This window comes from Passer montanus, unplaced genomic scaffold (assembly GCF_014805655.1).
Source record: "Passer montanus isolate IOZ18808 unplaced genomic scaffold, ASM1480565v1 scaffold27, whole genome shotgun sequence".
Classification (NCBI taxonomy): Eukaryota; Metazoa; Chordata; class Aves; order Passeriformes; family Passeridae; genus Passer; species Passer montanus.
Genome location: NW_024367372.1, coordinates 3,220,740 through 3,244,926, shown reverse-complemented (window position 1 = coordinate 3,244,926; position 24,187 = coordinate 3,220,740).

Genomic DNA, 24,187 nt, shown 5'->3' with positions numbered 1-24,187 from the left:
CCAAAGAATGATGCTCCTTTTGTTTTTCATGCAATTTCTGAAACATTGTGATTTCATGCAATTGCATCTGAAACTTAAAATTGTGACATAATAATGAATTTGGATAATTCATTTTAATGATGTGATATTCTTTCCAGTGTCATTCTGTGGCACGTGCTGGTGCTGGAAGCAGCTCTGGCTTTGTTTTGAGTAGTGTTATGAGGACTCTGAACCTTTGACCTTCTTTTTCCTTTCTGCATGTAGAAAGTCCTGGAAAATTCCCAAATGGCACAAATTATAGGAGGCGCCAGACTTGACTCTGGGAACTCTTGCATGCTCTCCATCTCTCCCTCTGCTTTTTTCCCTACTGCACTTGTCAGATTGTGGGGAGAAGATAATCTTCATTTTACACAGGGGAAATTGGATGCAGTGGAAATGTATCACAGCGGTGAAAAAAGAATTGACAAATAACCCCCCTCGACATGGTGTTCAGATGTGTGGATTTTTTATTCCCTTCCCTCTCAATCCTGGCTGTACTTGTTTCTGAATGATGGCGAGGGCAATAACAATTCTTCTTCTATCTCAGAGCAGGAAATCAGCAAGTATAATACATGTATATGCATAAAATTCAGCAACAGGAGCCATTACCGATTTAAACCATTGTTCTCCTAATTTGGAGAAAAAAGGCTGTCTTACTGTCTTTATAGTAAAAGCCTCAAACAGATTAGGTCAAGTCTCTGCAGACAGAGTAATTCTGTGGTGCTTAAAATGATAGGAACTAATCTCCATGAAAGCTGAGTCCAGGGGTATAGGCTATTAAAGATAGCTATGTGCTATAGGCAGAGGAGAAGATAAGAGGTCCAGCTCATAATGAGAAACGATAACTCTACACACTTTGTTTACAGTTTACCCCAAAGACCACAGATTAACACAAATCTCAGAGCATCTTTATTATGGCACTGTATTGGAGAGGGGCTGCCAACAGAGGATGGAATTGCTAAGTAGGCTGGGACCATCTGTCCTCTCAGGGAGGTGAAAACGTGCATGATTGAGTGACACCTGCTTGTCAAGTGTGGCCTGCTGGGAAATTTTCTCTTGGATCACTGAGCTCTGAGTACATTACCTGCATTAAAATCAGAAAAACAATCTCATCAGCATTATGCATTTAAGCAACTCATGGTGATACCAAAATAAAATGTATTTTCAAGATCTCTAGATCTTGCAAGATTAGGAGCTCATGTTTTGTTTTCCATATTGGCAAGCTTAGTTTCTGAAGGAAATTGAGCATTTAAAAAGGATATTTTCTGTAGCTTTAAGGAACACTGGAAATAAACCAACAGGCAATACAAGCTGGCTGTTTTTAAATTTTTAATTTTTTTTTTCTTTAAAAACATTGCCTTCTCACTACAAAACATGTCTTTGCAGACTCAGTATGGATAAAAGCATTCTCCCCATGAAATGGAAGCATTTTGATTGCACTTTTCTAATACAAGAAATGGACCCTTTTAAAATATTTAACCACCTTGGAACATATTTAAGCAATCTTTAAAACCACTACACAAAGAGGGGAAGAAAAATATGGGGTGACAATTCTGTCTGAACTCATGTGATTGGGAAGAAAGCTGCTCCTTGCCCTCTTTTTCAAAAAGCATCGCAGCATGTGTTAAGGTCAGAGTGCCAGCTTGAATTTCCAGTACAGATCCTGATTTCCCTCTCTTGTGTGGTTATCAGCTTGATCATTAGACCTAAATCTGGATGCCACTGAAAATCACAGGTGATATTTTCAGTGACTGTAGTAAAGGGGATGTTTGTGTCAAGATTTGACATTTAATGTGATTTATATTCTATTTTTTTCCAAATTAAGGCTCATCTGACTTTTTTATTAAATAGAAAATATGCTTATCATTAAAATATTGGTATCTATGTATAATTAGTGTTTTCACTTGTTGAATTGCAGACTTACAGACCCCAAAAAATATCTCTTGAAAATACATAGAAAAATAATAAAAGAGAAGGAAGAGAGATAAAAAGTGGTTAGCAGTAATTGTATATCCTGAGTAAACAGCAGTACCAGTCCTACTGCAAAATAGCTTGTAGTTCGGTAATTGATTTAGTAAAGAAGTAATTCTATGAACCTGGCTTATTAAAGCTTGTTAAAGACAATAAAAAAAACTTCAGTGGATATTGAATCAGGTCGTTGCAGTATTAAGAGGTCTTCTATGCTTCAGTTTTCCATTTTCCAGTCAATAAATAACCTATGGTTCTTCTGGACAATGTAGACTGTGTTTGTTACTTTCACTGTTGTGAGTGCTGAAACTGCCCAGCAGCTTTGTGGTACTACTATTAAATATATATATTTCCCTCAGACAAAGGGTAGAGCAGACATGCAAGTAGAATCACAGAATGGTTTGGGTTGAAAGGGACCTTAAAGACCACCTCATTCCCCTGTCAGGGACGCCTTCACCAGAACAGGATGCTTTGAGCCTCATGCAAAATGGCCTTGAACACTTCCAGGGGTGGGGGGAATTAAGAAAAATAGGATCCATCATGTTCTTGTGTGGGGTGGGCGAGCCCCTGCAGGCAGGAGGCTGCCCTGGAGGAGGGGGAGCTGCCTGGAAAGATTTCCTGGAGTGCTGCAGGAGCATCTTCTGCTGCAGCATGGGTGCTGCACACCAAGGCAGGAGCCCTACTTGTGTGACTGTGGATGGGATCCTCAGGTCAGGTAAAAACTGATGCTGCTCTGGAACTCTTGGAGGTCAAGGATTGGATGACCTCCTGTGGAGCCTGCTGCATGGTGTACAACCACCCCCTGAAAAATCTATCCCTCTTGTAAAGCTAACTACAAACTGCAAGGTTGTCTGGCAGACTTTATTTTAAGTCATCTGGTTTTACAACTTGGTTATTGCTAACTATTAGTGTGGTCATTGCATTCTTCTGCTTTTGGAACTTCAAATCTAATTTCTATTGACATGAAGGCTACTTTGAGCCAGTCACTGTTCAACGTGGTCATTTGGTAGATGCAAATAGAGTTTGCTCCTACCCTGAGGTCTGTTTGCATCTTCAGAAGTGTTTACAGTGACCTTTCATCAAAAGGGAATTGTAGTTTTGAACTGCAAATTTAGCGTGGTAAAGAAACATAAGGATACCTTGAGTTTTTTCTGAATTCATTAACAGATTAAGATCCCATGACTTCACTGACTTTATTTTCAACCTATACAGGTGAAACTGAAAGGTCCTTTGTCTGTGTTTTCAGTTCTGGTACTGTTAATAGAGACAAAAGAAATACAATTCCATTGGTCACATTTAACTCTTTGCTCCTATTGTTTCTTGCTTGCATTTAGCTTTTGTTCTTGTTTTCACATATTTTCATTTCTTTGAATAAACAGACATATAAAAAAAGCGAGCAAAAAAACCCCAGAACAGTGTTCAAGCAAATGACTCTTGTTGGAAACACAGAAAATGAATAGGACCATGGAACTACGCAGCATGTACCATGCTTCCAAAGCTGATTGTCTGAAACGCTGGGGCTCTGCTCCACCCCTTCTGTTCTGCCCTTGTGGGCTTGAAAGCACCTCGGGCAAGAGACTGTTGGAGCAGTGAGATCTCTGAAATTTTTGTTTGAATAAATTCATAATTAAATACTCTGGTGTGAAAGAGATGGGAGGGGGAAAGGGAATGTTTTCCCTGCTGCTTAGCAATTTCAAATTGGTTGGTTCTTTTTGTTGGTGGGGGCAGGAAAAAACTGTCAAACCTGAAAGTGCTTCTGTTTGTCTGGGGATGCTTTTGCTCCTGCTTTACATGTACAGAATATACATTGAGAGAAGCACTGAGGGAGTGTATCATTCAGAGAATGGGAATCATAGAGCAATTAATAATTCAGGTCTGTTGTACCCTGACATGCACAATAGTATGGCATCAATCTTAAATTGTACACAGGGAAGTACAGTCCATCAATCACTTTGTTCTTTCATCCAATTTTGAATAATTGTTTATTTATGTTTTTCTGATTTTCTCCGGGAAACTAACTTTTTCAGGCTCTCATTGAAGTATTTTCCCTCAATAAAACATGCTTTTTCTCCCATGGTCCTATTTGATACAGAATGATAAAAAATACACAGATATATTCAGTCTATGAACTAGAATATCTTTAGTATTTGATCCTGGATTTTTCCTAATGGTGCTGGGATGTAACTGTTTCTAGGAATAGCATATTTGAGAGTTTAGTTTTAATATTTTCTATATCCAAACCTTTAGAATATTTGAACAAAAATATGAAGGCGTTAAAGTCTCTGTTTTTCCATTGCACATTACCAGGACAGTTGGTAGTGTTTGTAAAGTTGTGTAATGCGGCCAGGGGTACTGAGAACATGAGTACATTCAGGATTAAGCACCTGGACAAAGCTACAACAAAGTTTTGAATTCCTGCTCTTGCACTGATACAGTAAGGACCTGAATTTGGGCATGAGGGATCCAAGTTTTTGTCTGACCATCCCATTTGGACACATCATCCCCAGGTGTTGCCCCCTCTCTGATGTTTTGCCAACAGTATTTTTCCACCTACATTTCTAGCTGTCCGTTTGTGTTGGAAATACCTTTCCTAGGTCACTTTTCTGTGACAAAATCAATTGATAACATTAACTAAATAGACTGTTGCTTTTGGAAGCACAGGTCAGATTGACATTGTCTGTTGCAGGTGCCTGCAAAATTCTCAGGGGGACACTGGTGGCCCAGTGACCACAACAGTAAAATTGAACCCACCAGATTTGGGTTGTATTTGCAGTCTTGCCACAAATCGGTTACAATTTGCAGCAAATCTTCTGCTTTTCTTTCTGCCTCTCCAAAACCCCTTTGCCTGAATTTCTCATTCTGTCCCTGTGTTGTCCGCTGCAGGTTATTAAGGGGAAAGAAAAACAAAAGGAAAAAAACTTTGCCCTGTTATTCCCTGTCTTCTGGGCACTGCTCAACCTGGTAGGTGGTTGGATCATGTGGCAAAGGAGAAACCTGAGGTGTTTCCTGCTACCAAAAATTACTCTCTCACATTCAGATCACATCATATCTGCTCTGTTCATCTAAGAGCAGTAAACTTTTTGGGGCAAAGACGTAGCTTAATATGGTTTTGTGCAGCTCCAAATGCAGCACTGATGTGCTCATCAAAATCCTAAATACATTTAAATAATTATAGTGAGAATATGAAGTTTATTCTTTAGCTTCTTTACTGCCTGAAAAGATACAGGCACCCCAGGAATTTGTTTAACAGGGCCCACTTGCAGAGGGAGAATTCTTGTGGCCACATCCATAGTGTTTCTGTCTGGAATTAGGTTTGATGGAGGTTCAGAAATGATGTCCTGCAGGTAATCCAGGTGTGACAGATTTTTGGTTTCAAATGGGTGTTTATTGCAGGGGCAACCGTGCTCTGCTCCAGCTGCTTTGGGTTTATGGTTGCTTACTCCTCTGAGGTATCAGGAAGTACCAGAAAAATTGAGGAGGAGATAGAAGAGAAAGAAAAAAAAATAAGCCAAGGGTGTGAGTGTGAAGAAATTTCCAGCATGAGGATGAAGGCGCAGAAAGACAGCTAAAAGCTGTCACATGTCAATCACACAAAGGGTAGGAAGCATATGTGATGCAGTTAATGCTCTGAGCAAAGGGGAATGGAAAAACAACTGGTCTCTGGGTATTAATTATATACTGAACTGCTAATAAGTTGGAGACAGTGCGAGCATCAACTTCTGATAAATATCAGCCTTGGAAAACAAATACACTGCAGGATAAGACAATTTAGAGTAGAACAATATTAACCAAGGCTGTACAGGTAAAGTTAGTAAGGAGTGCTGGCACTGCACCTGTACAAACACTCCTGCCCTTTGCAGGGCACTTGCTGGTAGTGATGCACAATAAAGGTGCATTGATTTCTTTTATCATCAAACTAGTAGTAAGGTCTGAAATACTGAGTGAACCAAAAGACCTCATTAACTTCAGCTATCAACAACAGTCTAATGTAAAAAAAAAAAAAAGTTAAAAATCCCAAGCATCATCTCAAACAGTCCCTCTCTCATTATCTCAGCCCTTCCTGGAGAAGATCAATAAGCAATTTGCATATTTTTTATCAATATTTAATGAAATGCAGCAGGATGCTTTTGATGGCTCGAGTCCTTCTGTGCACTCTTTTAACATGACAGAGACTAAGAGCCCAGCAGGTGCTCAGGTGCTGGGGTCAGTTCCTAGTTAAAAACATTAGGGATTGGTGTGGCTAAATAATCTACAGCTGCCCATCCAAGGGCAGGAGTGAGAGCTCACACAGCATGGTGATGAATTTTAACGATCTGGGAAGACAAATGAGCCTGAGCTGCCATGCAATTAGTGGGCTGTGGAAAGATGTGTTGGGTCTAAATGAGGGACATGATCTGCTCTTGACTCTCAGTGTGGTAGGAGCCCTCCCTCTGAAGGCCATAATGAGGAAGGTAGATGAGATCCCAAACAGGTTGACAGAACAATTAAGGGGAAATGGGAGTTGATTCAAAAATGCGGTATTGCCATCAGTGGCACAGATACGTACAGATCTACCCCCCTAAGGAGCTTGTGCTGCTCTTCAAAACTGGATATGTACTCAGGGTATTCCTTTCACTCCCTGTTACTTAAAAAATATATATTTTAAAAAATTTATCCCTAAATCAACTTTTACTTAAATAGGAACATAACTTGAAAGAAAAGGCCTGGCTCTGATCTCACTCGCTGTGGGGTAAGTTGTGAGTAGCTCCTCCAGACAGTCTGCAATGTCAATGAATTCTAGGATGGTGTATCTTGTGAAGATCCATGTGTTGTGCAATAGACAAATGCAGTTTTTTTATCCAGTCATCTGATTATTGCTTGAGTCTGCTTGATTGGACTTCAATGCTCTTCAATGACTGTGGAAGATCAGAAGAGCTGAAGGAGAGCCTTCTGCAACGTGCCTGAAAAAAACTCTTGAGTTATTCCTCTGGCTCTGAAGAAATAAGACATGTTTGCTTTTAAAATGTTCCATAAGAAAATAATATAAATATTTTAAAAAGTTAATTTTAAAGACAAATAAAATTTATTGTTGGACTTGATTAACTTATTTTTATATACTACTGAAGTATTTCTATTCCTATACTAAGTATTTCTATGATTGCATGAAACTATGATTAATAACTAGATGCCAGAAGACAATAGACAAGTTGAGATTTTACCTATTTAATTAGAAAAACAGCAGCACTAAAGTACTAAAACAATGCACCAGCCAGGCTTATGTTCAGTAAATCTAGCCTCACTTTTCTGTCTCAAATACATCAAAAGGAAGAAATAAATTTCCTTGAATAGAGCTCATTATTTGAACATATTCACCTAGCCTGATGATAGAAAATAATTATAGGCATGATGTCTGAGCCACATCAAACAGATCTGGTTTCCTTGGTGGGACAGATTCATTGCTTCTGCTTCATTAGGGAGATTCCCTGTCACAGAGATCACACAGTACTGTTGTCCTCGTTGGACTGGACAGTGTCACAACCAGCATGGACACTGGCATGTGCAAATTGAAAAAAAGGTCTCCACAAACATTGTCTCCTGTGGCATTATCTTATTCCATGTGTAGTCGCTGCTGAGCTGATGAGTGATGGCAGGCAGTCACCTTGGTTTTCATGACTCTGTAAAATGTGGTGACTGCAATATTTCTAGAGGTAAACACAAAATATTGAAATTAACGGGGCCAGAGAGAGCAGGTTTCCACTGCATCTCCCCAGGGTCACTGGGGCAAGCTGTAAAGAACCAAAAGATTAATGTCTTCCATGTAGCCACACAGAGCAGCAGGGCTCAGCTTGGTTCTGGTGCTATAACACAGTCAGGAGACACTTATGTTAATGTAGAAGTAGATTGGGAAAATCTAGAAATAAACTGGGGATTTGCTTTTCTCCCTGTAATGTCCAGGGAACCAGCTACAGGTTGATGGCAGGAATACACAGCCTGGTGCAGCAAGCAAAAAAGAAAATCAGGGAAATTGTGCCTTCTGGGAAAGAGTATTTTTGCTGTTTTGTTTCTTTCCATTGTTGGTTTTGTTACCCATTGCTTCATACAGAGGTCTGACCTATCTGTAAGCTGTGTTTAAACCCACAACAGCCTTTTAGGCTTTGAGCCATATGTTTGTGTTATGAACTACTTTGTTATATACAGAGATTTAGAGCAGACAAGAACAAAAATATTTCTTCAGCTTTTCAATGCTTGGTGAAGAAAAAACCCAAACGTGGGAAGAGCAAAATATATTTCACATTTTTATACTACTGTGGTAAAAATATGAATGCAACCCTAGATTAATTTTCTAATGGATAAATTTACTGGAGCTTTTTGCTTAGAAAATACCTGATTTTATTTTTTTAAAAATCATGTTAATAAATATATTTTCTAGCCATCTTTATTTATGCCAGCTAGTTAACATAGTAGTCTCAAATATAATAGTCTTATCCATACATGCAGACCTATATTTTAGAAATTTTCCATTTCAAATGCAGAGATCTTGAAAATGCTACCAATACTTGTTATATTTAGGTACATGCTTTCATCTAGAAGGGGAAAAATGGGGAAAAAACAAAGCATCCTAAAACATGAAATTAACATATCAGCTTCATTTCATTCACCCTTCTCATTAGACTGATTACTGCAAAATATATTTTGTGCTAATTGACTACAGCAGTGTCACACAGAAGTTCGTGATTTCTGCTTATCCTAGTTATCCATGTTAGTATTTGTTTTTTGCCTATCATGTGACCATGGGAAAACTTTTTTAACTAGAATCAGAAAGAGATGACCAATGACTAAGATGAATGCCTTCTCTCCTAGAACTCTGCTTGGAGGCTGGCTGAGACTGGTTCAATTAAATGATCCACTTGATTTTTTTATTCTTTTCCCCCTCACATGTTTCCCATATATTTCTTCCTTTCTGGCTAAATCTCTGAATATTGGACCAAATCCTAGGTAATGGAAAACGTGGCCATTTATTGCCTGTAAACTTTGCTCAGAGTGGAGAACAGAGCCTAAAAGACGAAAGTTACAGAAAAGCCCAGAGCTGGGCAGAGCTGAGGCTGGTGGTGATCTCTGTAACAATCCAAAATGCCAGCTGACACTGGAGACCTCTGATTATTAGGTTGTCCCCTCTACGTTAAAGAGTCCATTTGCCTTTTCTGTTAAACACAGTGAACACTGCACTGCACCAGTTTTTCCTGGATTAAAGCAAGGCTGTTTTATAAACGTACAACACACAAAGGTTACAAAACTTTGGAACTGTGATCCAGGCAATTAATGCTGCTCTGTTTCTTAAAAATTAACACCATTTGACCTGTAATATTTAACATGTGGCAAATGAGGCTTGGAGTTACCAGTGACATTAAGGTCCCTGCAGCTTCTCCCCAAACCCAGCACAAGGTTTTGCCTCTTGTTCACTTTCCTCCCTCTCCATCAGTTGTGTATCAGCTTTAGATTACTCAAGCTCATGAACAGAAGCGAAGTGTAGAAATGCTAGATCACCTCCAATGTGCTGGCACCTTTACACAGCACAAAGCTCTGAGCTGTTTCAGGGTGCTGGAAGGAAGTGGGCTGTGGTGGTGTGGGGAAATTTCAATATACTAAGCTTTATACTTTAGTGAACAGGTTGGTGCAGCTTCAAATCCAGCTTGTTGTGAGTTCGTCTTTGACCTGTGCCAAAGACAGGCCAGCTGAGCAAGAAAAGCTGACCTTTAACCAAGATCTTGTTTCCTAAATTTCTTTAAAAGCAGGAATACGGTGCAGCTTTCTCCATTATGACAGGGAATTGAATGGTTTTCTTCATTGCCTAGAGATGCTCTTGGCTGGCCTTATCTTGAGTACTTCAGTGCTACAAGCAGGGTGGGGGGGACAAACAGGAAAAAGTCCAGAGACCAGCAAATACCAATCAAGATGTTATAAAGAAAATTTGAATGAATAGGGACTGTTTAGTCTACAGAAGAAAACTCGAAGAGGAATAGGGCTAATAGATTTCAAATATATAAAACTGCTGCTGGAGGAAGAAGGAAATGAGGTTTTCTCCTCGTCTGATGGCAGTAAACAAGAAATAATGATCCTGAACTGACAAAAATAGGGAAGATGCAGGTTACACATTAGAAACAACTTTTGATGGCAATACTATGAGCATTTTAATAAGATCATCTGAAGGATGTACATCTAGTAAAAACATTCAGTGCTCCTTCTGTTATCCCTTCCATTCCTGTAATTCTTGAGTTCCACAATAACTTGGACTCTGAACATGTATCTGAGAAAGAGAAATGCTCTGTGAGAAAGTGAGGAACGTAAAAGAACTTAAATCCCAGCTTCACTGCAAACTTCATGTGTCACCTAGGGCAAACCAAAGAAATTCTAGAGAGTTTCCATTTTTTTCAAACAAAGATAAAATTTCAATTCCTTTCTCCTTTTGCTTTATTTAAGTGGATAGCAAACTACTGAGATAGGATTGTAGTATCTTTGTAATTCTGAAAAGGTAAAGCTGTTAATCAGGGTTCACAGACAATAGTGTTAGTATGATTATGCTTTTAATAATTTCACACAGCTCCATTCTGATTTCTTCTTCTGTGTGTTTGGTCCTTTGTATTTCATTCTGGGAAGATCCCAAGGTCTTCAGTGTCTTCTCTTCTTTTCTGCCCAACAGTGATCAATTTTCTTATCAAGTATAAAAGAAGGTATTACCTCCACCTAGAATTAATTTGGTGTATTTATTTGCATTGTATTTTTTCACTCCCTGTGGCTTCTCTCTATTTTTGGGGTAGTTTTAAGTGGTGCTTATTTTAGTATTAAAACTGAAGCTTTAAAAACAGATAACCACACAACTGGTGCTTTGCACTGTGTTGGACACAACTTTATAGTACTTAACAAACCCAGCCCTCACTGGAGTCACTGGAAAGACTTCACTTACCTCATCATATTAATCCAGCTTCTCACATTTGCACTCATGAATCATGTTCATTCACCGTGGCCCCAAATCTATTTTGTCCCCTATAATTTTGACATACAATGTTGGCACTGCCTCTCTGATCAGGACTCCGAAAAATTCCATGTGGGTCTCTCAACATCTGTTAAATCCCCCTACTTTCCAGTCCATAACCTTTCGCCTGTACATTAACTTTGAAAAGTTTCCATGGAATCAGTTGTGGTATATACTTTGGCACCACCATTTTTAGCTGAAGCATTTGGCTGATAATTCATATTTATCATCCCTAGTAGCTATAGCTGCAGCCCCTGTGAGGTGTGTTAGCTAACTCTGGCTTTTCCTTGAACACGCACCTTCATGGATGCATATGCATTCATACATCATTACTTTAATTAAATGCTTCTCTTTGGAGAAACAAATCAGATCTTATTACAGAGTACTGAATTGATTTGTTGCCAGCCCAATTTCTTTGAACTTAGACCAGCCTGCGTCATGCTCAAACGCAGAAATTGAATTGTGATATTAGAGAGACAGTCACCATGATCATTTCAGTGGACAGTTACCAGACAGACTCTTCTCTGACGACTTCTGTTTCCTTAAGAAGAAGATTCTGGAGCTGATTTTAGGCATTTGATACTCCTTTTTGTGTAAGTAAAGAGAAAGAACCTTTGCAGGCAGCCTGGTATTTAGTGCAGCTACACAGAAGCAGAGACCTCTTTCAGTTACTTTGCCAGTGTGAAAAAGGCCTTTTCTCCACAGAAAGGCCTCCATTTACCACTTTGTACACCTGCTTTGAGGTCATCAGCCTCTGCCCATCCTTTTGAAGCTGTGCAGGAAAGAGTTCAAGAGTGAGAGGAAGCAAGAGAGTCTGTTTCTCTAGGCTGTATTTGAGGGTGTGTTGATGAGAAGGTTCAGGAGAAGAAGTTGTATTTCCAACCATAGCATTTCAGCCTGCTCACACAATTTAAAAGTAAGGGGTCTCCTGAGAAAAACTACAAGAAGGTAATCCATGCTGAGATGCAGTAGTTTTTCTAGAATACTGCACTAACAAGTTTTGCTAAGTTTGGTCTAAGCATGCCAAATGGATCAGAGCTTCCCAAGGGTTTATCTACTCACCTGCCTACTTTATCTCTGAACTGTGATTATTAGACTAAACTAAAACATCTAGATGCTTGGATCTACTTCTCTTTCACAGTGAATGGAGACAACTCTGTTTAGAAGTGCAGAGAAATCTGTAGTCCAGCATTCAGATGGAAAGCAGCATTCACAAGGACAGGCAGAGACATTAATTTCTAATCCACACTGAAGTCCAGTGTTTATGGGGCTTCCATAAACTTCCTTTGTGCCCCAAATCTCACACAACACCCTAATTCTTCATGCTGCAATGTGTAGAAATAGCAGCTTTCTGTATGATGATGATAAGTGATTTCCACATTCATTTCGAAATTTCATACAGATTGTTATGGTCTGTGGGTTTGGAAGAAGTAAAGAAAGTGGTGCCAGGATCCCTTGGCATGGTTTTGTTGTACCAGGCATCCAAACTCCCAAAAATATTGGATGCAGACAGAGCCCTAATGCAGTATCTTGACTCCCTCAGAGCTGGAAACAGGTGGCATCCATTAAAAATCTGCAATTGGTTATAATTCCCATCTCAAAGCAGTCCCAGCTGCAGTTTGCCCACTGTAGGGAAGAGAAGGCCATACTGTAAGCAGAGCAACCAGTCATTAAAGGGGCCTGGTTGTGGTTTGTTGTTTTTGTGCTTATTTTTCCTATTAGTAGAGCTAGTCTCTTTGCTAAAAACCTTGTAAAACAGTACAGATATTTTAAAAACACATATTTGAGAGGCTGTAGGAAACTGATCTTTTGAATCAGTGATTTCAGATTCTGCTTTTGGGGAGGGTGAGGAGAAATGTTTTTGTTTGTCTCAGCAAAGGAACCTTACAAATTTAGACTAGCTGAAAAACTGCCTCTGAGATGCCTTTCTCATCTCAGAGATGAGACGGATTCTCCCTGCACTCTATTTTTTTCTCTGGGGCTGCTGCCATTCTTACTTCTCACCCCCTGGCTGGAGTCATGCAGCCCAGTCCTGAAGGAGTAGCAGGACAGATAAAATAACAGATTTGCTGAACTGTCTTCCTTATGCAACAACAGCCTTGCTTTAGAGCATTTAAATCAGTAATTTCAATATTTCTTGTGATTAGCAAAGCTTTGGGGAAATGTTTCCACTGCACATAAAGAAGGACATGCATCTGTGCCTTTAAAAGATGAGGCAACCTCAAAATATTGCTGTGTGGTTTGCAAGTTAAAGACTGTAACTTTTCCCTGGTGTGCCCGTGTTCACCAGATTCATCAAATCTAAAATAAATTATAATTTCCCAGGCTATTGTGTTTAACAAAGCTTTGGAGACATCCGTTGTCTTATTAACATTTATATTCCATTTTTTCCCTCGTATTTTTTTCTGAGAAATTAAGAAAAGCTTATTAGTGTTTGTAATGGTGAAAAGGATATTTTGGTCTTAATTCTTTATGAATTCTGGGTGTAACTGCAGATTTTTATGTGTAATAAAATCACATATTTCTTCTTGTTTAAAAAAAAATAGGAAGGTGGGGAGAAAAAAGTTTTTCTTTTATTCTGAAGAAATATTGTCAAATGTCCTAGGATTTTTGGTGTGGGAGGATACCTGGATTATCCCTATTAACTTCATCATTTCAGTGATATTCACGGGCAGATTAATTGTTCTAAGGCAAGATTTATCTGATGTACAAACAAATGCCTGACAAGTGGAATAGCAGAAATTGTTTCCTTTTTTATCACTTAGTATGTACATCTCTTTACTCTTCTGCAGGATGGCCATTGCAAAAGATAATTGATTATTGTGAATCATCACAGTGTCAAATACTATGTCAAAGGGACATGATTGAATTTGGGACAACACCCATTCTTTCCTTAGCTCTTTCAGTTCACAGATGTTATTTATTTCTTGTTTTACATAATCTTGGGTTTTGTTTGTTGTTTTTTGTTTTTTTTTCACTTTGTTGGCCTTTTCCATTCTGCAAGCTGAGTTTTCTCTTTTCTGCAGCTTCTGTGATACAAAGAGGGGTGTGTGGACATGCAAACAGAGCAATTATTATGTTTTTCTTGGGTTTAAACCATGCTTTTAAGAAGCTATTGAGTAAATAGACTCTTGCCCATTTATCATAGGAGTATTCTGACTATTCAGTAATATAAACCTGTAATGCCTGTAAGACTTCACAAAAGAACTCTTACTCCTAGAATTACAGCCTGTAATAAACCTGTGTTGAATCCCTATGTGCATCCTAACTACACAGAGCATTATCAGACAGAGGCCTCAGTGGGAACTTTATGTGCTTGAGAATTGTAGAAAGTAGCTGTTGTACCATAAATTCTCTCATGCAGGGATCATTCTGTCTCTCCTTGGTGATGCTCCAGGAGCAAATAATTATATCAACTTAAAATAATGCATATCACATATCATGCAGTGGTAATTGTTTCCAGTGGAGTTGCTGTATCCCTTAGGTTTTAACATAATACTCTAGATTTCATGGTAAATGAACAAATAAATCATGTTTTCCCCATAAAATTTCTCTCCGACCCTATCTCTGATGCATGATTCTGCATGATGCATGTATGAATTGAGGAGACGTACAAGGCAAGAGTCTAAAGCACTCTTGCTTTAGACTGGACTGTGCTTCTTTACATTGATCCATTTGCCTTGGAGATTAATGTGATAAATATCCCTTCCCTGAGCAGAACTTGTACATGGATCACATGGTGTAACCAAAACTCAGCCACTGTAATGTTCTTTCAGTCGGGTCAGTTTTTTAATGTAAACAAAGCAGAATATTTGTATTCACTGTGTGCAGTATTCCCATCTGATTGTGTATCTGTACTTTGTACTTTTTGCTGCCATTCCCAGAAGATATGTTAAGGATGAGCTGCAGCTATTTGTGTATGGTTCAGAAATGTAATCGCATTGTGTCACTCTGCAAGATGCCACACAATGCTGAGCCTTTGCCAATCACAACCACATTGACACCCACCTGTGTCTCAGTATTGCCCCGTGATGGTCTGGAATGGGACTGGTTTTTTATGGTAGGCTGGATCCTGTCCTGTGCACTCTGCCATCTCCCCTGACAGTGCCACAAACCAGCAGTTCTGTCTTGCTTTGCTTAGTGCCACGTTCAGGAGAAGCTCCTCTGTTGAAATCCCCTGCTACTACATTGGGAAGAAACTGATGTTCCAAGGTATCTATCCAGACTTCAAACTTTTTCTGGGTGTTTCCTGAAACTTAGCAATAAAAATACCACAGTTTTTCAAGCAGCCTAGTGTTATCCTTAAAATAATATGAAGTGTTTCTTGAGAGAAACCTTAACCCTGGAGCTTTCAGAAGTTTGTGCTCATTTGACAGAAAATGGGTGGTCTCCAAGTTAAGACCTTCCCCATTTACCTGGCAGTGATTTCTTTATCAGATGTGGTTGAGAAAACCCTTAAGAACAACAAGGAACCTCTAATCTGTGAGAGAAAAGTATGAAGCAGTATAAATGTTAGTGTTTCCAATCAAAATTTTTCCAAGTACTTTAATGCAGAAAGTCCAAACCTCCATTTAAACTGAGTAATTTTGAAATATGTTCTGCATGGGCATGCATGGATCAGTTCTCCTTGTAAGAACAGTAGGGAAGACATAGTTTTATCATGGAGTTTTATAATTGATACAAAGTAAATTAGACATTCAAACAGAGACAGATCATATGGCAAAAGCATAAGCCACAGAATATCCTAAAACTTTGCAGGAATTATGTCTGCTATAAGTGTATGCTAAAATATAATTTACTGAATGTCTAGGTTCCAGGTTTCAGTCAGTCAAATGTGTCTGTATGGGAATACTGAGATATTCTTGCAGCTGAGTGGCTGTGAAGTCAGCCTGTTCCTTGAGCAGCTTGTAAAGTCTTTGGCTTGGCATTACCTCACCTAATGTGCAACCAGCATTAAGACTTCCCCTGAAGCAATACATTTAATTGCATGCTCTACTAGAAGGAAAAGAAGTCTAATTAGTCCCAGATTTATTCTATCAATAAAGACAAATGATTTTATTTTTTTCCCTCATCTTCCCTCAAGTTAAGAGAGATTTCTAGGCAAATCAAGATCTTTGAAAGAGAATACAACTTGTGTTAGTTATGGAAATTTTAACAATTTTTACTAAACAGTGGCTTTTAATAAGGCTAATCTGATTTTCACAATAAAACCTTAGTTAAATATTTTGCACGCTACATTCTAATATGATTTAGTAGGCTGTTTCTATTATTGCCTTAGTTATTATTATAATGTACTGATGGAGGAGCACTAAATTCATATGTAGCACTGTTCATTATCATTTTAGTAAACAACGACAAGATTCTTTAAATTGTGCTATTGTGTTAATTGAGAGGGTGGAGTTTTATTCTCATGGCTCAATCTTCTAAAGAAAAAGAAAACAAACAACAAACAAAACCCAAGAAACAAAAATCAGCAACAAAGCTGGGCCCCTTTTCCTTCCTTTCCCTTTAAAGCCCTATAGCAGCATGAATGAAACATCACCAAACAATTGCATCCCTCCACTCCCCAGGGAGCTAACATATTTTATCAGTGTTTGCAATGAAAAGAACAAATATCAGAATCTCAGTAATACTGTGCCTTCAATTCTCCTCCCCCTGCATTATTATTCTTTTTAAACTCATTTTAGAGAGCTGCATGTTGCAATTCCCAGCTCTGTGCAAGAGAAGCCCTAATAACTGGTCAGAATTCACATGCACACCCACCCCACGTACACATACACATGTCCTTTTTTTTCTTTCATAGTGCAGCACAAGATAATATCTTGGTAATTCTCTATTCACCATGTTACACCTCTTCCCACTAATCCAATGCAGAACCAGATTACCGACCAAGCCTTTTGAAGCCTTGATGTTATTTTGCTTGATAAATTGGGCACAAGACTAAAATTGAAAAGAAATCCTGTTTTTATTATTGGAGACAAATCTAGCAAGCAGGAAGCATATGTTGTGCTTTGGACCACATGCTGGGGAGAGGGAGCTAGAGGGCTCTCACACCAATCAGTTACTGCAAACAATACCCAGTGTCCACCTGGGACAGAGCCTGTGCCATTAGTCTTGACTGGAGCAGCCCTCTAATGCCACCAGGCAGCCCCAAGGAGCAGAGACACCCACCTGACATAATGTCACAAGGAAAAAGAAAAAAAAGTCAATATGTTGGATATTGATCTGCTTTTTTTTTCCTTACAATTTGATATGGGAATATGCAGATCAAACAGGGAGGGGGGAGAGACCCATTTCAGGAGCCAGCAAAGGCTTCTGTGAAAGCTCTAATGGCAGTGGGCTGGAGCTAGTGGAAGGAACACAATAAGCACATGGACTGGCAAGTGCTGTGTTTTTCAAAGGGCAGTGTTGAGTATTGATCTGTATTAGAAATGATAATGAGGTTATTTTGTGCCTCAGTGAAATACCTTAACTGTTTCAGTGCTTCAAATGCATTAGAGGTAAAGTGTTGCAGGCTATGAATTTTTAATGCCTCCAACTCCAGTTCCTAAATTTTTTCTGTCTTTCCAATAGCTATTTCAGTTTTATATTCCAGGGCTCTTGCAGCTACTTCTTGAGACAGTTTCAGCTTCCCATTTCAGTGTAGCCCCTTGTGAAATAGTTGTTACCTAAATCCACTGCACAGAAAGAAGCTTTTATTTGCTAACATCTTGCAGAGTCTTTCACATTTGAAATATTTTTAAGTAAACTGAAAGAATTAACATTTCATGTTTTTTGAACAGAGGTGAAGATCTTAGTGCTTATTGAGAATGCAGCACATTCTTGGTAATTTATTCTGGAATTACCTTGGCTGGCTTTGGCTTGATCAATACAAAACATTTCCTAATTCTGCATGACCCTTCTACTGATCTGTGTATGTGTAATGGTTGCATGCTTAGTGAAGTGCTGTGAATAAATTAATGTGAAGGCCAGGTTCTTATTTAGTACAGCAGCCCAATATTTGTAACAGGACTAACCAAGGCCAGCAGCAGCAACATATGATGTGGAAAAGAAAGCTTTACTGTTACAATGTTTTGCTGAAAGGTTAAAAATATAATCTCATCATACCATTTGCAGAATCTCTAATTTTTGGTGAATAACTTTTGTTTTTCAATCTTATTTCCAATAGTTGGTTGGAAAGCAAGAGATAAGATTGGAAAGTCAATTAAATTTGATTTCATCTTTGGTGTTATACATGAAAAGATTTTGTAAAGAGGAAAACTTTTTAAACTTTTTAAGTATCATGAATTTATTTGCACAGCTAAAAATATAATCCCTGGCTAGCATTCCAGAATTCAAACAATCATAATTCCTTTTTTCTCTGTAGATGTTCAAATAATACAAGAAATCAACAGAAAACTAGAAGTAGTAATTTCTAGGACTCCGAGCTAAAGCCATCCCACTTTCATTTAAAATTAATAACTGTCAAAAATAGTGTAATCTGATTCAAAAATATGCACTGAGGCCAAGACAGGCATGCATAGGAATATATTTCTCTCCCTATTATTCTGAACCACGAGTTAAAATTTAAAAACATACTTTCCTTGATTAAATTAGACTAGGATTATCCTCGGTTTTCTAGTATGACAGAGAAAATGCTTCAAAACCATGCATTTTTCCCAATTTTCAGATACTGAGCATTAGACCTGTAGTGAAGCAATGATGATTTACACTGTAATGTTGACCCAGACTTGTGGGTTTAAGTGGGCTGTATTTTCTCTAGGAAGAGTTGTTTCTAAATAACAAGGACATTATAAATGATATCCCAAGGGCAAGATATTCAAAATGGTTGGTGGGAGGTGATATTTTTATCTCTGATGTAAACAGGAATTAGGCACCAGTAAGTGCTTCTGGAAATGCTCATGTTAAAATTCTTTTGTTTCTTTTTGTTGATGAAATCAGAAGGCTCTGATCCACTTCTGGATTTTCTCTTGCTTATAAACTAATGCATTTCCCTGCTTCCAATTCAGCTTAATTTTCAGACTGACTGTGAGCTGTATTTTTCCTTTTGGTGCTCTCCCATCTGCAGTTGTACATGTAGGGGTTGATGTGCAGCAGCAACCATTCTTCTTTGACATGGTTATTCTTGACATGGTCTGTGACATCTGAGGTCATGCCTGGCTTGTCTTGCCCAGCTTCTTTTCTCTTTCTCCACTAAAATTAGTGCACTTGAAAACTTATTTGTGGCAAGCAGCTGTTCTAGCATTTCAGTCTCTGTAGCACAGAAGGCTGGAATAGCAGGAGGAGGGAATAAGGGATGCTGGTGCCTTCAAAGTAGCTTTAGGTATGTGAAAGAAAAATAAAAAAAATCAATTGCCTTATGTATCTGGTTATGAAAGCCCTGCAGAGCACTGCCTAGCCATTGTCAGTGGGAGCAGAAAAGGAGAAACAAACAACTCTCTGCAATTTAGACAATCAACTCCCCATGCACTGAAAAGCAAGCAAACAATCCCCTCTCCTCCCCTCACCCCAGATTGCTCTAAAGCTTGACCACTGATCAAAGCTGGTTGTGTCCAACTATTGCATCACGTGTGTTGATGTGAAGTTCATGCTGTGGTTTATAAAGTCCCAGCTCTGCTTTCCCAAGCAACCATGACACCCCATTCATCAGCAGGCAGGCAGATATTTTGAAATACAGATAAGCTGTTAGGTATTAGAGCAGCAGCGTTCAGGAGCTCCTTTTACTGATTTACAGCCTGTCCCAGTATGACTGGCTATTTGCAGAGGTCTGGGAGTGAGAGCTGGTTTTTATGAGCCATGATCACACTTTCTCATAGATTTCAGAGGGGGATTTGGGGGAGGGGGTAAAAAATGGCATCAGAAAATGTTCCAGGTTATTCTTGTCCCAGGCATATGCTATGATCCCACTGTCCTGCTCCTTTTTTATTAATAGCTATATTGAGCCATAATAGTTTCTGTAATGCTTTGTGTGGTTTCCTATTACTAACTTCTCTTTATTTTCAGAAAAAGCACATTAGGTATAACTCTTTGTTTCCTATTATTTAACTGGGATTTAATCCTTAACATGACATTGTTCTTTGTCCTATGGTTATTTGGTCCCTTTGATAATCTCCAGTGAGGCAGTCTGTCAAAAGCCCTTTGAAATTGCTAGTAATTTACACCCACCACATCCCCTTTACCCACTATTTTATGAACCTTTGCAACACAGTCTAGAAGGCAAAGGGGTGTGATTAACTCTTACAAGAGCTCTGCTGGTGTCATTCTATCAGTTGATATTTATCTACATGCAATATTTTTCTGTTTGTAATTGCTCATCCCATCTGCTTCCCCACCAGTGAGGTGACCCCTCCAAATTGGCTGTCACATGCTTGCTGTAAAAGCCATTACTGGGCAACACTGAGTCCAGTTTTCAGTAAGGAGAACTTGGAAGAGATCTCGACTCAGGTACAGAGAAGCAGTGGGTCCTGCCTTTCAAAAGTTTATACAAGTGAAAATACATTCTGATTTGTAGATCTGTGCTTGTCCAGGAACAGGCACTGCCTCTGGGCTGTAGTATGATGGATGCCTGTAGCATCTGGGTGGTTTTAAATAACAGCTTTCTTTTCACTCCTGCTTTGTGTTCTTTTCTCAATATCCCATTGCTTAGCAAGCTAGCAACCTCACACAGCAACACTTCCTAGCTTGTGGAGCTGAAATGGAGACAGCTCACAGTTTGATGGGAAAAGGAGTCACACTGGGAATGGTGGATAACTACTGTCCAAGTCACACTTCACCCTTTCATTCACCTATGGCCTGTGAATATTTGCTCCCCCTGTCCTTCCAGCTCTCTGGATTGACTCTGGACTCCTCTGTGGGCTCCCCACTCAGCTGGGCGCAGTTGTTCTTGCCTTTCTGAGCCTTTTTCCCTGGCCTCATGCTGTTGATATTTAGTGCCTTTCCTGGAAAATTGGCAGTATCTGCTTTAGCTCTCCTTTAGCTCAGCACTACCAACACACAGTGCCCTCCCTGCAGTGTAATTTCCCTGGGGCCTCAGCTCCTCAGCTCCTGACCAAGCTTCTGTCACCTGTGGGTGGGCTCTGAGCGGGGCACAGTGACTCAGCTGTCACTCAGTTTTCCTGTGACCAGCTTTGAAGTGTTCATTGGGCTGAAACACCCGCTGAGACATCAGACATCCTTCTGCTGTAGGTCTTCAGTCATGTGAGGCCTTCAAAGCAGGATATTCTGGTACAGAGTATTTTGAAGTGGTGAGAGTGGGGAGGATATTACGCTAAATGAAGGTGGTCGTAGCCTGGGGTCAGTGCTGATCACACTGACTTTTGGAAAACAATCTCTTTCTGCACACCAGACAAAATATAGAAAACATTTCAGCTGGTGACATTTTTGTCTAACAAGGTTATCTCCATCTTCCCTGTACCAGTTAACACCACATAAGCACTTGGATGTCAAAGTAACTTTTCTCATAATTCCTGAGTTGTCCATGTGCTGCATTTGCAAAGGGCTTTATGCTATAGATGCGTCATTAATCTCTGGAAGGCTCGAAGATTTCAGGCAGGGATCCTACAGAATTTTCTATAAGCATTTACACTAATTATCTTCAATTCTAATTGTTTCTCAAAATCAAAGGGGAATTAAGATTTTAATTTCTTTCTCCCTTTTTGTTTTTCTTCATTATTTGACAAAGCCTAGAGACTAATCCCATCTTAAACATGAATATAAAATAGACCTAACAGATGTTCTGTCTGCTACGGAACTTCATATAAGCAGGCATGGTCTGCATGTAATATACATGTGAAGGTCAAAGCTTGTCACATAAAAATACAAGGCCTTGCCACTATTTAATTCTTTTTATTTGCAATTTTTTCAAGTGAGTTTAGTGAATGATTAATGATATTGGCTTAAAACAGGCGCAGTGCTGGCAAGCACTGTGCAAACATCAACATTGCAAACATGCCTCCATCCTGACCTGCAGCACCTTTTCTGTTCCCATTTCCCATAATTCTGGAACAGATCCTGCCAGTCCCATGCCAGATGGACTCCTATATTTCCAAAGTACACAACAGCTGGAATGAAGTGGGAAAGGTCATTTGGACTGCAAAGCCTGTGATGCTTTGCTTCTGCTACTGTCTGTCCAGTATTGGACATATATATGTTCCCATTTTTGGGATGCCTCCATCCTGACCTGCAGCACCTTTTCTGTTCCCATTTCCCATAATTCTGGAACAGATCCTGCCAGTCCCATGCCAGATGGACTCCTATATTTCCAAAGTACACAACAGCTGGAATGAAGTGGGAAAGGTCATTTGGACTGCAAAGCCTGTGATGCTTTGCTTCTGCTACTGTCTGTCCAGTGGAAGCACTGGATTTTTGGGCATGGTCTTTCTTCAGGTGGACTGTGCTTTACAAGGACTGTGTTTTACAAGGACTGTGTGTGGTTTGTGCATTAATTCCTGGCTTTTGCTGCAGTATGAGCCTGAATTAGGAGCTGAGCAGTCCTGCTCATGATGTTATCCTGGAAGGGACTTCTTGAGCAGACAGAAAGTTGGAATGGGATGTGGACCTCACCTCCACGGACATATGGAAGGAGATGTGCTTGGAGCTTTTAATCAAACGAGAGTTTGCATTTCCTCTCTCAACACCTCTGCTGGGGCTGTGAGTGCTGCCGCCTGCAGTGGGGACACAGGCAGGAGGCTGCTCCCAGCCCCCTGAACAGCCTGGCTGCTCCAGGCCCTGCAGGACATGGACACTCACTGCCCCTTTTCCTCCAGGCCAGCTTGGCTGAGAGCTGCAGCCCAACTGCTCAACAACAGCCAGATTTTGAGGGGACTCAAGCTGATTTATGTAGATGGATTGTGACCATGGCCACTGGTGTTCAGTGAATAGGCTTTTCATGAACAGGAAAATATGTTGTTTTGAAGAGAGTTAGTCTTTTTTCATTTTTTTTTCTCCTTTCCTATTTTTCTCTTTAATATCCTTTGGAAAAATGAGATAAAAACTCTGAAAAAAAAAATTTACTTGTTTGAACAGCTACTTTTATGTGGACACTTCTGACAATGATGAGAAAAATTGAGCAGAAAGAATGGAAAGGGAATGTCCAAACCACTGTTTTACTACTTTCTGTAGGAAGTATTTGGAAAATATGAAAATGTTATATTTATGTCAACATTTCTCACTGAAAGAGATTCTTCTATTTTAACCAGCTGGACTTGTGTTTTGAGCAGTTTACTCTCTGGTTTCAGGATTTTCAGGTATAAAGAATTCAAAAGACATTTATGTCAAACTCCTTATTGTGTTGAGTCTCAACTAGCTCAGGTAACAGGTCTGAGTACACACTGGCCACAGATGTCAGATGCATCCAAATCAAGACTTCAAACACTCCAGATTCAAGGTCGTTCTCAGGTCTTTTCGTTTTAACTCTAACTATGGATTTTAAATATCTTTAATAGGTCTTTACACTCCTGGTTTAGGACCTTCAAATTTCATGCCCTCTTTTTGTGCTGAACACATCTCATTAACTCTAACTATGGATTTTAAATATCTTTAATAGGTCTTTACACTCCTGGTTTAGGACCTTCAATTTTCATGCCCTCCTCTTTTTGAGCTGAACACATCTCCGAGTGTTGCATAGGATTTTGAAGAATATCCTTTGGCTTATGAAAGTTTTGGACTTCACCTTTAGCTGAATGGTTCTCTGCTGTTTCTCTTAAATAAGGTTTTCATTAAAGTTTTACATTCTTCTGTTTTTCCTGTGAATCTATGTGTGTCCATTAATAGTATAATAACACTTATTTTTTTCCTTTTCATTTATGACAGAATGGCTGCCAAAGATGTTGTTCACTTTTCTAAACCAATGTCAGCTTCTGTGTTGACTATTTTCACAGTTTTGGCCAAATCTGTTTTAACAATAGCAGGAGACAGCCTTTCAGACTACGAGGGAATTTGCAATCCAATCATGTACTGTGTGTCTTTGAAAAGAAGAGAATACAAAGACAGAATGTGATGGAATTTTATTTAATGCATTGGCATGAAGTGTAAATACATCCTGCATACAGATACTAAACTTTCCTGGCTCTGATATGAAATAATTACCTTAGGGACTTCTGTGTAAAATAATTCCTATATAACCATTCAAATATGGATTATATGTTTCAGGTGACCTCTTCTTGATACTAAAGGTCATCCACCAAATGTAAA